The following is a 12,985-nucleotide window of genomic DNA, read 5'->3' as shown; positions in this document are numbered from 1 at the left end:
TAATAGAAAAGGGCCAAAAACCTTTTTTCTCAATAGTTCAATGGTTTCAACTTTTGACGAGCACAGAAAAATAGAGCTTCATATAACAAAAGCAGTCTCTTTCCGGCAATGTCATTCTTTCTATGCTTTTTACCAATTTTCACAAAATTTGAATCTTGGAGAAATTGAGAAAGAAACATAAAAATGAAAGGACTCATAGAAGGAGACTGTGGTAATCATAAGGTGCTACATTTTTCTATTCTCATCAAAAGTAGAAACCATAGAAATATGGAGAAAAAAGGTTATTGACCATTTTCTATTATTTATATTGATACGAACCATATGATGTTATATATTTTTGAAATCCGTAAAAATTAAGCTTTCAAAAAATTGTACGGAAATCTAGTTTTCCCATTTAAAAATACATAACTTTGGGTCATAGCTTCGTAATTAAATATCCTTCAAAAAGGCAAGGACGCCACTGGATTCTACTTAAAAAAGTGCCTGTATAATATTTTAATTTCAGAGCTCTATCATCAGTATTAGCGGAAATATAAATTTATTTCGAAATCGCCATTTTTTCAATTTTCGCTTATAACTCGAAAACAAAAGAAGGTGGCCAAAAATGACTACTACTCTCGCTACTACTCTTGTTAGTTTCTCAGAAAAAGAGAACGAGAATAGGGTATCAGATTTTGCTTATCTCCTCTGGTTTGAAAGTTGTAGTGCTAAAACATCTAGACCCTGTACAGGGTGGGCAAAATTCGTTGTCTACTGAGGGGATCTCGAGAACTATAGCAGCAAAAAGAAAACGGACAACACATTCTCGAGCTCTTTTTTCTTGACTAATCCAAAACTGAAAACAGATCCAGCCTAACGTTCATAGATTTTGAGTTATGAACGAAAATTGAGAAATTGTCATTTTCAATGAAGCTGAATAACTCGCTTATTTGAAGTCGTATTCGAAATCCGTTGTTACATTCTACAGGCACTTTTTTATGAGGAATTCGAATATGATATTAATAAATTTTTTTATCCAGTCATTTTCGAGATACGAAAGGGATTTCTGATTTTTCAAATGTAAACTATAGTTGAAAGTTCTTTCATCTTGCTGCAATTTTTTTGCTGATTTCAAAAATGTATCATATGTTGCTATTCACATGAATGTTACACGAGAAAAAAATTCAATACTTTTTCTTGCTCTTCGATTCTCTGTTGAATTATAAGTAGGCTGGCTTACCATAGCAACCCTTGAATATGCATTATATTTTGTGAACCTGAGCCTCTACGATTTGAATCAAGGATTGCTGAGTAAATATTTCGATGATTAATTTGTCATCGTTTGTTCTCGCGATGTTTGGCATGCTTATCTTACGATGGTTCACAATTCGAACACTGCCGTGAACAGAAGTAGGTACCCTTTTTTTCATCATCTTTCTTCTGTAAAAATTATAATCATAGATAGCTATCGTATTTTATTCATATTACTGACTCGTTAAGTTTCTTTCATGAATTGAAAAACGATAATTGAATAGATTTTCTTTTTTAATGATCAGACGAAAGTCTTTTACCCTCTTTTAAAGGATATCGATCTCGATATATAAATAATTAATAGAAATAATTATTCGACAGTCTGTGATTCCTATCACACAAGGTTGAGTTCACATAGGATTATGTGGAGTTCACAAACCATAATGCATTTTCAACGGTCGCTATGGTTACGCTAGCCTACTAAAAATTCAACAGTGAATCGAAAAGCAGGAAAAAGTATTGAATTTTTTTTCTTATGTTATATTCAAGTGAATAGCGACATATGATACATTTTTGAAATCAACAAAAAAATTACAGCAGAATGAAAGGACTTTCAACTATAGTTTACATTTGAAAAATCAGAAATCCCTGTCGTATCTCGAAAATGACTGTATCAAAAAATTTGACAAAATCACATTCGAATTCCTCATAAAAAAGTGCATGTAGAATGTAACAACGGATTTTGAATACGAGTTCAAATAAAAGAGTTATTCAGCTTCATTGAAAATGACAATTTCTCAATTTTCGTTCATAACTCAAAATCTATGAACGTTAGGCTGGATCTGTTTTCAGTTTTGGATTAGTCAAGAAAAAAGAGCTCGAGAATATGTCGTCCGTTTTCTTCTAGCTGCTATAGTTCTCGAGATCCCTTCAGTAGACAACGAATTTTGCCCACCCTGTACATCTAGACTCTTCCATTACCACCAATGCTCATGTGTTCAATGTCATGTCAGTTCTGACATTGACTCTCAGCAAAAATATATTTGCATTGAGAATTCTTTCATACCCGTAATCTGAGAACTGAGAAGACTCTGGAGATCACTTTGCTTTGGTGAAGTCTAGACTGAACTATGTGGAAACATTGTGAGACGTTAGACTGCTGGTATGTTCAGTTGGGATTATAGCTGGACTAGGATATACAGGGTGTCCGTCAGCAAATGCGAAGGATTTAGGGAGATTATTCCTCGATGAAAATAAGCAGGGGCAGTTCCAATAAATTTTTTTCGAAATCGACCTCCCTTTCAAGGTACAGCCTTTGGAAGGCGATGAGTTGACAGTTTTTAATTTTTTTTACGCGTTCTAAAAAACACTGACTCATAAAACTATACATAATATGAAGCACTAAGTAAATATTGCTCACACAATTTTCTTAGCTCTCATAACTTAATTATTAGGGGTTGAAAATAAAATTTTTCTTCACAAATTGTTTTTGTGGGATAGATTTTCGGAAAATAGAATTCTCTTATGGTTTCCCATTCAAATCTGGGGAAAACAAGTCTCATGCAAACTTCGATACAGTCGATTGTGCCAGAATTGTATCGTGGTTGAAAATTGAAATGAAAAATGAAAATTTCAATTTCATTCAAAAATCTGAAATTTTCAGGATTTCATAACATCATTGGTACCTACAAATCCTATCAATATCGTTCAAATATCTTTCAAGATTATCGTATTAGTCAAGTCCAAAGGGATATCTGGGCTCTAATTGTTGAGCTCAATAAGATTCGTTCATCCTATAACCAGCCGATTAGATAAACAACAGAAACCAATTCGTACTCGCATGATTCTGAAAGAAGTCGTTGGACAGAGCATGGATTATAATTCAGTTGCTCCCCTGACAGGAAAAAGACAATTGTGATATGGGACTTCGGCCTCCTCAAGTTTCGGGACATCAACTTGTGATGTGTATCCGATAGACTGATACCCGTTTCTCCTGAATTTATTCTTTCCCCATAGACATATTGTATAAATAAGTTCGCGTTTTTTAGTGCGCTCTGCCGAAGCGGGAAGTTTTTTATTCCTTCCAGAAATTCTCCTTCTTCATTTCGTACGTCAGTGTTTGTGTACCGACCTGGGAAAACAAAAACAAAATTTGAATCTTTTCTTGTCGTCCCACTTGTCAGGGTGGCAGCATTCTCGGAGACTCGGATAATTGAATTTTTGCAATTTATTTTTTGTTTAGCTGGCATTCCTTCCGTCTTGGGTCATTATGTGTTTGATGGAAGTTGTTCTTTGGTTTTGGGTTCGGCATCCCCCGTGATTTCAGATTTCAATGAATTTTATAATGAAAACGAACTGGTTTTCGCCCGAAAGAGGATCTCGCTGATGTATATTAGGATGAGAAATGGAATATACTGAGAAATTCGTGTTTTCTCGTTATACTCAGTCTCTATCAACGAGATCTATCTTTTCCTAACTGCCCCTTTCCGAGCTCGTCAATGTCGACGGAATATGCTATGGATATTTCATATTACCAATAACATCCAAAATAACGTATGCTATCACCAGCTTCTAGTATGTTGAAATTGAAAATATTCCCTACCCTAAAATGGAATTGTGCCTGCTCTGTACAGTTCACAACTGTTGTGAACCACTCTACGAACAAACCTTATATCATAAGGAAATCATAAAAAAGCATAAGGAAACTATACTGACTCTGTATACTGGCTAACATACAGGTCTTGTATACCTCTGTAAGGTTTTGTTAGGTGTGGTTCTGAAAATTTTATGAATAATATATGTAGAGAAATGAAATGTGTATGCTATGATGGTACATTGAATATTGGTTCATATTAATTTCTGATAAATGTATATTTTAGAAATTTAACCAAGTTTATTAATTCAAAACAACCAATTGCACAGAAATAAAATCTTCGACGTATAGCAAATCATTATATACTTTCGTGTCATAGTCAAAGCTTCATTTGTTGTCCAATTTTTATAAATATATTATAAATTGCAAATAAACAAATAGCACATCCAACAGCCTTTTTTATTGATTGTAACAAAACCATAATTTTGTTTTGTCGCTCAGGATGTTTGTTTTCTGGTCTAAACAAAGTCGATATTAGAATTTCACTGACCAACATGTAGTCGGTTTTTAGTACTAGAAATATGAGAGCGTTTCCTATCTTTTTACTCTATAACCTTTGATGAAACGGAAATACTAAATACATGGTGCATTTCCATGACATAGTTTTCCATGTAATCAGCAACTTTGGTTTGACAATCATAGCAGCAATCAAGCGTACAAAATGCGTACAATTAGTATCTATAAAGCTTCGCCTCCGCGACCAGGCAGGCCTAAAGGTGCCTACAGAATACTCTGACGTGACGTGGGACCACGTCATAATGCGCATGATTCAAAAATCTAACAAACGATTCAAAGCGTTCAAATTGTTCTGACGTGGGAATGCAGGTGCCACGTCACGTCAGAACAATGTGAAAGCTCTCGCGCAAAATCGTATGTTAGATTTTCCAATCATCGAGCTCATCGTCTTTGACATTCATTAGATTTGATCTAAGATGTACGGAACGTATTCTATTTTGTTTCTACCAATCGCTCCAACATTGTTTTTCAAGAATGAATATAAATAAACCGGGCATCGTTCTAATGCACACTTTATGAAGCAGATACAGATATAATAATAAAAATTATTGGCTTTTCTAGAGTGACTCCACCTCTTCCTCTCTTGTCTCTCGTTTTTTCCTTGACCAAAATGCTCTTCCGTTGGGTTACGATACACACTCTGGAGCTTGTAAGGCTCAAAGAAGAGAATGGGCAGTTGAAGGCTCAGATAAATAAACTGACTGAAACCGTGTCTCAGTTGGTCGGGGAGATACGCCTCTTGAGAGAGGAAGTTAACAAGAATAAAGCTCCTCAATCCCCTAGTTTTGCTGAAATTGCAAAACAGAATACGGCACAGAAATCCCCCACATTTGCAGAAATTGCAAAGCCGGTAGCGGTCCCCCTAAAATTCCTCCAAACAGGAAGTAGCTCCAGAACCGGAGAAGAAGAGAAATTTTGCAACTCAAGTTGCTAAAACCCAGAACGCGCCGCCCACAAAACGCGCGCGTAAAGAAAGTTCATCTTCAGACGAAGAGACCGCAAAAAAAGCAACGGAGTTACCTAAAAAAGATAAAATTCCACCCATCACGACGATGGGTACAGCCGATTGGGTAGAGATCTCAAAAGCTCTCTACTTGAAGAAATTCAGCTACAACAGAGCAACCGTCGTAAAAGACGGGATCAGGATCGTAGCCTCGACTGTGAACGACTACAGGAACATAACAAAATATTTTGACCAGATTGGTAAGGAGTACTTCACGTACCAGATGGAGGAAGAGAAAAAGATATATGCAGTTATAAGACATCTCCCAATAGATGCTGACCTAGATTTAATAAAAAATGATCTAAAGGTCCAAGGAATCCATGACGCCGAGGTGTCCAGAATGACATCCAATAAAACCAAGAAGTTTATACCCTTATACCTGGTAAAAACTCAGAGAAAGGAGATTTTCGAAATAAGACGCCTCTACAATCTCTGCATTGTAGTGGAATAAAAAAGAAGGGCAGAAAATCCAAGCCAATGCTTCAGATGTCAGAGGTACGGACATGCCCAAAACAAGTGCTCTTTTCCATACAGATGCGTCAAATGTTTGGGCAATCATTGCACAAAAGATTGCGAACTTACCAGAAAAGGTGAGGAGAGAAATGCCACATGCGTTCTGTGCGGAGAAGAAGGCCATCCAGCAAGCTACAAAGGATGTAGCGAATTCAAATTAGTTACAAGGAAGAGGAAAACAGGCCAGAAATCGGCTCAGCAGAGCACGATTCCTCTAAAAGTCCAGGAGAAAAAGAAGCCCACCCCCTCCAAAGTAGACGACAAGAAAAAAGAAGTACCCAAACCAGTACAGAAGAAGAAGACACCGAAAATGCCCCAAGCTAAACCTACGATCAACAAAACAAAAGAAAACAGAAAAGTCTCTGAATTCGCCGACGATTTAGACACTTTTACTGAAAAAATTTTCAACAAAATCATGTTGAAAATTGAAAGAGAGATGGAGAAAAAACTCCAAGGAATGTTCAGTAAACTGAAATAATGGAACCTACAACTAGGAAAAAATCCCTTAAAATAGTCTCCTGGAACATAAACGGGGTCAGAACTCGAAAACCCGAGATAGAAGAAATAATTTCAGAGAGAAAACCTGATATTATAGCCTTACAGGAAACAAGAATACAACCAAATACGAGATTGAATATCATGAATTATGAGATATATAGATGTGACAGAATCGCAAACACTGGGGGAGGTGTTGCCTTACTGGTTAGACGAGATCTGAAACACTATTTTAAAGGAAGATCTGACGAGTCACAAATAGAAACAGTGACGATTGTAGCTGAAATAAATCGACAAAGAGTCGAAGTCACATCGGCATATAAAAGACCCCCAAATAACCTATTGGAAGAAGAAATCAACAACTTACTAGATGGAACAAACCCGAAAATCTGCATCGGAGATTTTAATTGCAAATCTCCAGAATGGAACAGCAGGATGGAAAACAGAAATGGCAGAAAACTGAAAGATCTCGCTGAAAAACATGAAGCTATCGTTATTGGACCTGAAGAACCAACGTACCTAGCATTCGGAAATGGATTACCAGATATAATTGATATCGCAATTATGAAAAATATCACTAGAGAATTCTCGATAGAGACCTTGTGGGACGGAACCTCTAACCACAACCCCATCGAATTAACAATAGGAGATGGGCCAAGAAGAGAACTAATGCAAACAAGAGAATACACCGATTGGACGAAATATAGCCATCTGATACAATCGGAGGTAACAGAAATACCGACAATCAACACACCGGAAGACCTAGAAAGAGCAGTTGATAAACTAGAAAAGAATATAATAGATGCCTACAAAAAGAGCACAAAGAAAATAACGAGACCAGCACCGATACATCCACACGGTGATACACCCAGAGAAATCAAAGATCTCATCAGGGAAAATCGGAGACTAAGAAAAACATACAGGCTCAACAAAACAGATATAAATAAGAGAAATCTAAACCGACACAGCCAAGTTCTAAAAAATGCCCTGAAGGACATGAGAACAAATAGATGGAACAAAAGAGTTCAAGAACTAAATACTATCGATCATTCTGCATGGAAAATGCAAAAATGTCTGAGAAGAGAAAAGACTAAAATACCACCTCTCCACGGAGAAAGAGGAATGGCATATACGAATATCGATAAAGCAGAAGCACTGGCGGACTCGATAGAAAGAGAATCGAGAATAAATTACAGACCTGATGACGATAATGACGAGCTGGAAGATCTTGTAGAGAACAACGAAGAAGAAATGGACGAACCACCAGTAGACGACAAAATAGAAAAACCAACTTCTCCATTTGAAATAAAAGAGATAATCAGAAGCTTGAAAAATAGAAAAGCTCCCGGAAGTGATAAAATAACGAATGCTATGTTGAAGAAATTACCTAGAAAAGGTATAGCTGCTCTCACAAATATTGCAAACGGTATAATGAGGACTGAACACTATCCGGAAAAGTGGAAAACTGCAGAAGTCATAGTGTTCTACAAACCAGGCAAAGATAAAAAATTCCCCCAAAACTACAGGCCGATAAGTTTACTGTCCGCCCTAGGAAAAGTAGTAGAAAGGGTGATTACCCTTTCTACTACTCCTCCTAGCGATTGCTAGGAGGCTTACAGAAGAAACTGAAAATCTGAATCTCATTCCAGCAGAGCAATTCGGATTCAGAAGAGACCACTCAACTGAACAGCAATTACTGAGACTCACAGAATACATAACAGAAGGATTCCAAAATAAACAAGCAACCGGTCTTGTACTACTAGATGTCGCCAGAGCATTCGACAGAGTATGGCATGAAGGATTGATTTACAAAATGAGATATGCTGGATATTCAATGAAACTGTGCAAGTTGATTAGGAATTATTTGAGGAACAGAAGATTCTACGTGAAAGTGGAAGGAGAAAACTCCACAACCAGATATATGGAAGCAGGGGTGCCTCAAGGGTCAGTACTTGGGCCGTTACTGTATAACATATATATTCACGATATACCAAAATCTCCAAGGACTATGCTGACACTATATGCCGACGACACAGGAATCGCAATGCGACATCGCAAGCCAGATATTATAGAAGGAATATTACAAGAAGCTATAGATGAAATAAATGACTGGTGTATTAAATGGAAAATAAAACTCAACGGACAAAAGAGCCAAGCGATATTACTGCAGAAGAGGAGACTAAGAACTACAACAAATCTAGAGGTAGATGGAGAAGAAATCGAATGGAAAAACGAAGCAAAATATTTAGGTATCACCCTAGACAAAGGTCTAACATGGAGAAGCCATATCAAACAAGCCGTTGACAAAACCAAGGCAGCGATGAATATGCTCTACCCGCTGATAGGTAGAAAGAGCCACATGTCAAATGAGACAAAATTGAAAATAATCAAAGCCGTTGCTAGACCGCAACTGACTTATGGATCAGGTGCTTGGGGATTCGCGGCAAAGAGCCATATACAAAGAATTCAGGCAACAGAAAACAAGCTACTACGATGTGTCATAGATGCGCCTTGGTTTGTCAGGAACAAACAAATATATCGAGATTTGAAGTGGGAAACCATTACCGAATTTATGAAGAGGAAAGCTGAAAAGTTATTCGAAACAGCGAAGGAACATCCAAACGAAGAACTCAGGAGACTAGTGGACTACGATCCGGAGGAAGACAGAAGAAGAATGAGAATTTACAAAAGGAGACCGAGAGATCAATTGAGGAGAGATTAAAATGAGTACGAAAACTTATTAAAACTATACTAAGAAGGGATATCCGAAATGGACGAACATGAAAACCCTAGCACGACAATGTGCAAGAAGAAATCAACCGATTAAGGGATAAATGGTTTATAGGCAAATGCCCGGAACCAACAAAAAGCAGGTTAGGTTTAGTGGGTCGCGAACTCAGGAGAGTGAGTAACCCCACAGTGTTCCCTAGAAATGGGTTCCTCTGGGCGAGAGATAGAGCCCCGTGTTTTCACGGTCGCAGATTCCCCCTGCTATTAAAAAAAAAAAAAAAAAAAAAAAAAGATACACACTCTGGTATCGTGAACTGGGTGAACTCGGTCGAACTAAAATATACGTATGTACGTTACGTTTATGCGTTACGAATAGTTAATACAGTGGCAGCTCGTGGTCATTTGAGCCAAGGAGGCTAAAATTTTGATGGAAATGAATTCGAGTATTAACAGTCAATCAATTATATTTTTTCGATATAATAAAGAGTGATATTTTTCCTTGGAAATGGTTTCCAGAATAAATTTTGTCGTCCATCGTTGGGATGAGATTTATTTTTTGCCAGGATATTCCAGCTGACTGAAATTATTTCCAGAATCCAATGTAGAATAATTACTCAATATTTAATTTTCTCTATTCCATCCATTATATTTCCGATCCAGTATCAACCCCTGACAGAAAAATCACAAATAATCTAGAATTCGAGTTCACCACGAAGCCGCTAAATTGAATTTAATCCGTAAATAGCCAACAGAGCTCAGCCTATTTTGTCCTATTGAAAGCTCGGATATTCCAGTCAGTCGTAGTTGGGGAGCCGAAGAGGGAAATTCGGGATTTTGGAGCTGATGATTCAAGAATAACGGAAAAAATATAATCGGACAGTTTTAGCAAGCCGAAACAATAAATATTGGCCATAAAGGTCACAAACATCAGATTTTTTGAATTATCTCCTCCCCTGGGCTTCAAATCTTTTTCGCATTCATTATAAAAGTTGTAGAGCATAACATTTTCTACAAATATTGTCCTGAGCAATTTTTTCTACGTTCAAACGTTTTTGAGATAAATGGCCATTAATGCGAGGTGTTTAGCGATACATGCTGAAGCGAAAATTCACTCGTTGGAAAATAGTACATAGACTAATTTCGAAATTGCCATCATAGAAATACCTTGTCATTTTGACAATTGGATGAATGTAGATTAGACTGGGATTCTACATTGACCTTGGCCTTTCGCATGTGTGGCTAAGCTCTTCGCACTTATCGCCCTCTAACTCGAGAACGGTTGAGAGTATGTAAAATTGCTTCAGACAAAAGTTGTGTATAATTTTAATATCTACAACTTTCTTATAATGAATACAAAAACGTTTAGAGGTACGGGCAGGGGAATATTCCAAAAGAAGCATTTTTATCATCTTCAAAGTGTCAGATTAAGAAAAGTCCCCCTGATTAGTGTCAGATTAATGGGTCAACACGTCTACAACACCGAGATCAACCATCTGCATGAAAATCTGACACGCTCGAGTATGTACAAGTAACGATTTTTTTTACATTTTCAAAGGACCGCTGTGACCTTGCGTCACGTCCAAATGGTCAGTTCCTTGAAAAGTAGTTTCCTTTGGGTCCAATTAACATATCCTCCAAAAATCTGACACGCTTTTTTTTACCATTTTCAACTCTTCCGTACGGCCAGTCCCACCGCGCAAGCTGTCAGATAAGCATGAATTCATTATCAGAGACACGTAGGGCATATACAATATCTTAATCTGACACGCTCGAGTATGTACACCTGACGATTTTTGTTTCCATCTTTGGGACCCTGCAGACGCTTTTTCCACCGCTGAAATTGCATACATCATGGAACCTTTTCTCCTTTCTACCATCTAATCTTCAAAATCCACTAAGTCGCCACGGCGCTCAAGTAAATCCCGACAAGCATTGTCGGCGTCGGCTCCCCAACTATAGGCAAGCAGTGTTGCCAACTCCAAAAATTCCGTGTCCCTAGATTCAACGTCAAAAGTCGCTAGAAAGTCGCTAACTGACTTCTAGGTCCGGGTTGTTTTTAGGTTAGTAACGATTTGAAAAAGAGGGAATCACAGTCTGGAGCAGAAAGGACATGTGAAAAGAAATTGATAAAGAATCGTAACTTAACATAGGTATAAAAATTATAATCGACCAAACATCACTACATCGTCATCACTTAGGCCCTGTTGTATAATAGTCTCTGTTCGAAACAAGTTTAAGTGTGTACCCCGTTGTACAAAGAGTATCAACAAGAGGTTTCACTTTGCCTATTTGCAAAGGAAGATTCACCTTATTCTACGTACTACGGTAGTACGTCGATCACGTGCAAATTGGCGAGTTGCCTCCCCTGATATGCAACACACATTGCAGTATAGCGTCGCGGCCACCAAATCATTGTATAAAGACCAAAGTGGTCTTTATACAATGACCAAATGTGATGCCACCACATTTTCACGAGTTCGAATAGGAGGATTTTCATCTGAATATCTAGTCCAGGCGTTCTGAAATATTCATTTATTTATGAAAATTATGATAGGTAAGGAATGTATGTACCTATATTATGAATTTTGCTGATCAGATGTATGAGGAGGCTTAGCCTCCCTTGCCTTCTCTGACGAGCCACCTTTGACTAACGAGTTAACAACGAATGCAAAAAAAAGTTATATTTATTTTCGAGAAAGTGGGAGCTAACTTCACTGACACAGCAAGCATTCATCGTCCAATTTAGGTGGTTTGTAAACTACACTTTGTTTTTATGTTTTTCTTTCGAAAGGGGAACATATATGTATGTCATCTAGTTGGTAGAAGCCAGTTTACTGTTATTTTGGATTGCTGGGAATTAAACTCAGACAGAAAGCTTCAGCTGAATGGGTGTTCCACAATATTCCAGTTCCGTGGTAGAAGGAAACTATCTTCTCCCAGAAACACTGGTAGGCTGATGCTAAAAACATTTTATTCAATCCGTACCTAATATTCAGTATTGGGGCACTTGTTTTCTGCTACATTTGGGTGATTAGCGCTCGGATAAGGGATTATTTATGTAGAACTGTTCTTTTTTCTCATTTCTGTATTTTAAGCGAGTCTTCCTTTTTTTGCAGACAATACTTACCGGTTACGATGCAAGAGCCCCTCAGATATTTTCTGCAAAAAGAAAAGAGTATAAATTTTCACATTCTCAGAAATTGTGAGGACAGTTCAAAGGACTTCATCAGTTAAGAAAAAAATACAAAACATAAAAAAGGCGATTGTCTTTCATGAAAAATTTTCAATTCTCTTGGGGTACGTCTTTATAATTTCCATTTCGAAAAATTATTGCAATTGAAAATATAGCCGTTACGTTACATTTATCGGAAACACTGTAACTTTCTAAAAATATACCTACTCTTTTATTTATTTATTTACATTTTCTTTTCGCATTCGTTCAGATGAAAGGCGATTGGCAATACCGCAACTGTCAAGTTACAATGATATAATTATATAATAACACACTTTTTTTTTATTCATTATATCTTTACTCTACACTCTGATCAAGAAGTAGGTACTTTCATCAAATTTATATCAAGTGACAAATGGAGAATTTTCTACGTCACAAATCACATTCTGCTAATTTCACATCGGTACAATTTAATGGCGTCAGAAACAATCTTTCTGACTCCATGGTGCATAACTAAAAAAACGATGCTGAATTTCATTTTTATAACAGGATGTCACCAATATACTTTTCATTTGATTACGGTAAAACTATCTACTGAAAAAAAAGATTCCTGATTCCTAGTGACATTGCTCGTGGTTGTGAATTCGGTAGGAATAAGTATAGATATTTTAGC

General features: G+C 37.1%; 1 protein-coding gene across 1 annotated transcript in view; it reads right to left on the bottom strand.

The window, feature by feature from the left end:
* Nucleotides 1-12,985, bottom strand: part of LOC123308867 (tyrosine-protein phosphatase Lar-like) — a 634,169-nt gene that overhangs the window by 386,670 nt on the left and 234,514 nt on the right. Inside the window, exon 3 of the mRNA XM_044891689.1 lies at nt 12,268-12,299. The gene's annotated coding sequence lies outside the window, so the exon portion shown is untranslated. The remainder of the gene's footprint in view (nt 1-12,267; nt 12,300-12,985) is intronic.

Source organism: Coccinella septempunctata, chromosome 1 (assembly GCF_907165205.1).
Source record: "Coccinella septempunctata chromosome 1, icCocSept1.1, whole genome shotgun sequence".
NCBI lineage: Eukaryota > Metazoa > Arthropoda > Insecta > Coleoptera > Coccinellidae > Coccinella > Coccinella septempunctata.
Note: the sequence above shows the minus strand (reverse complement) of the source record. Positions and strands in the feature narration are given on the sequence as shown.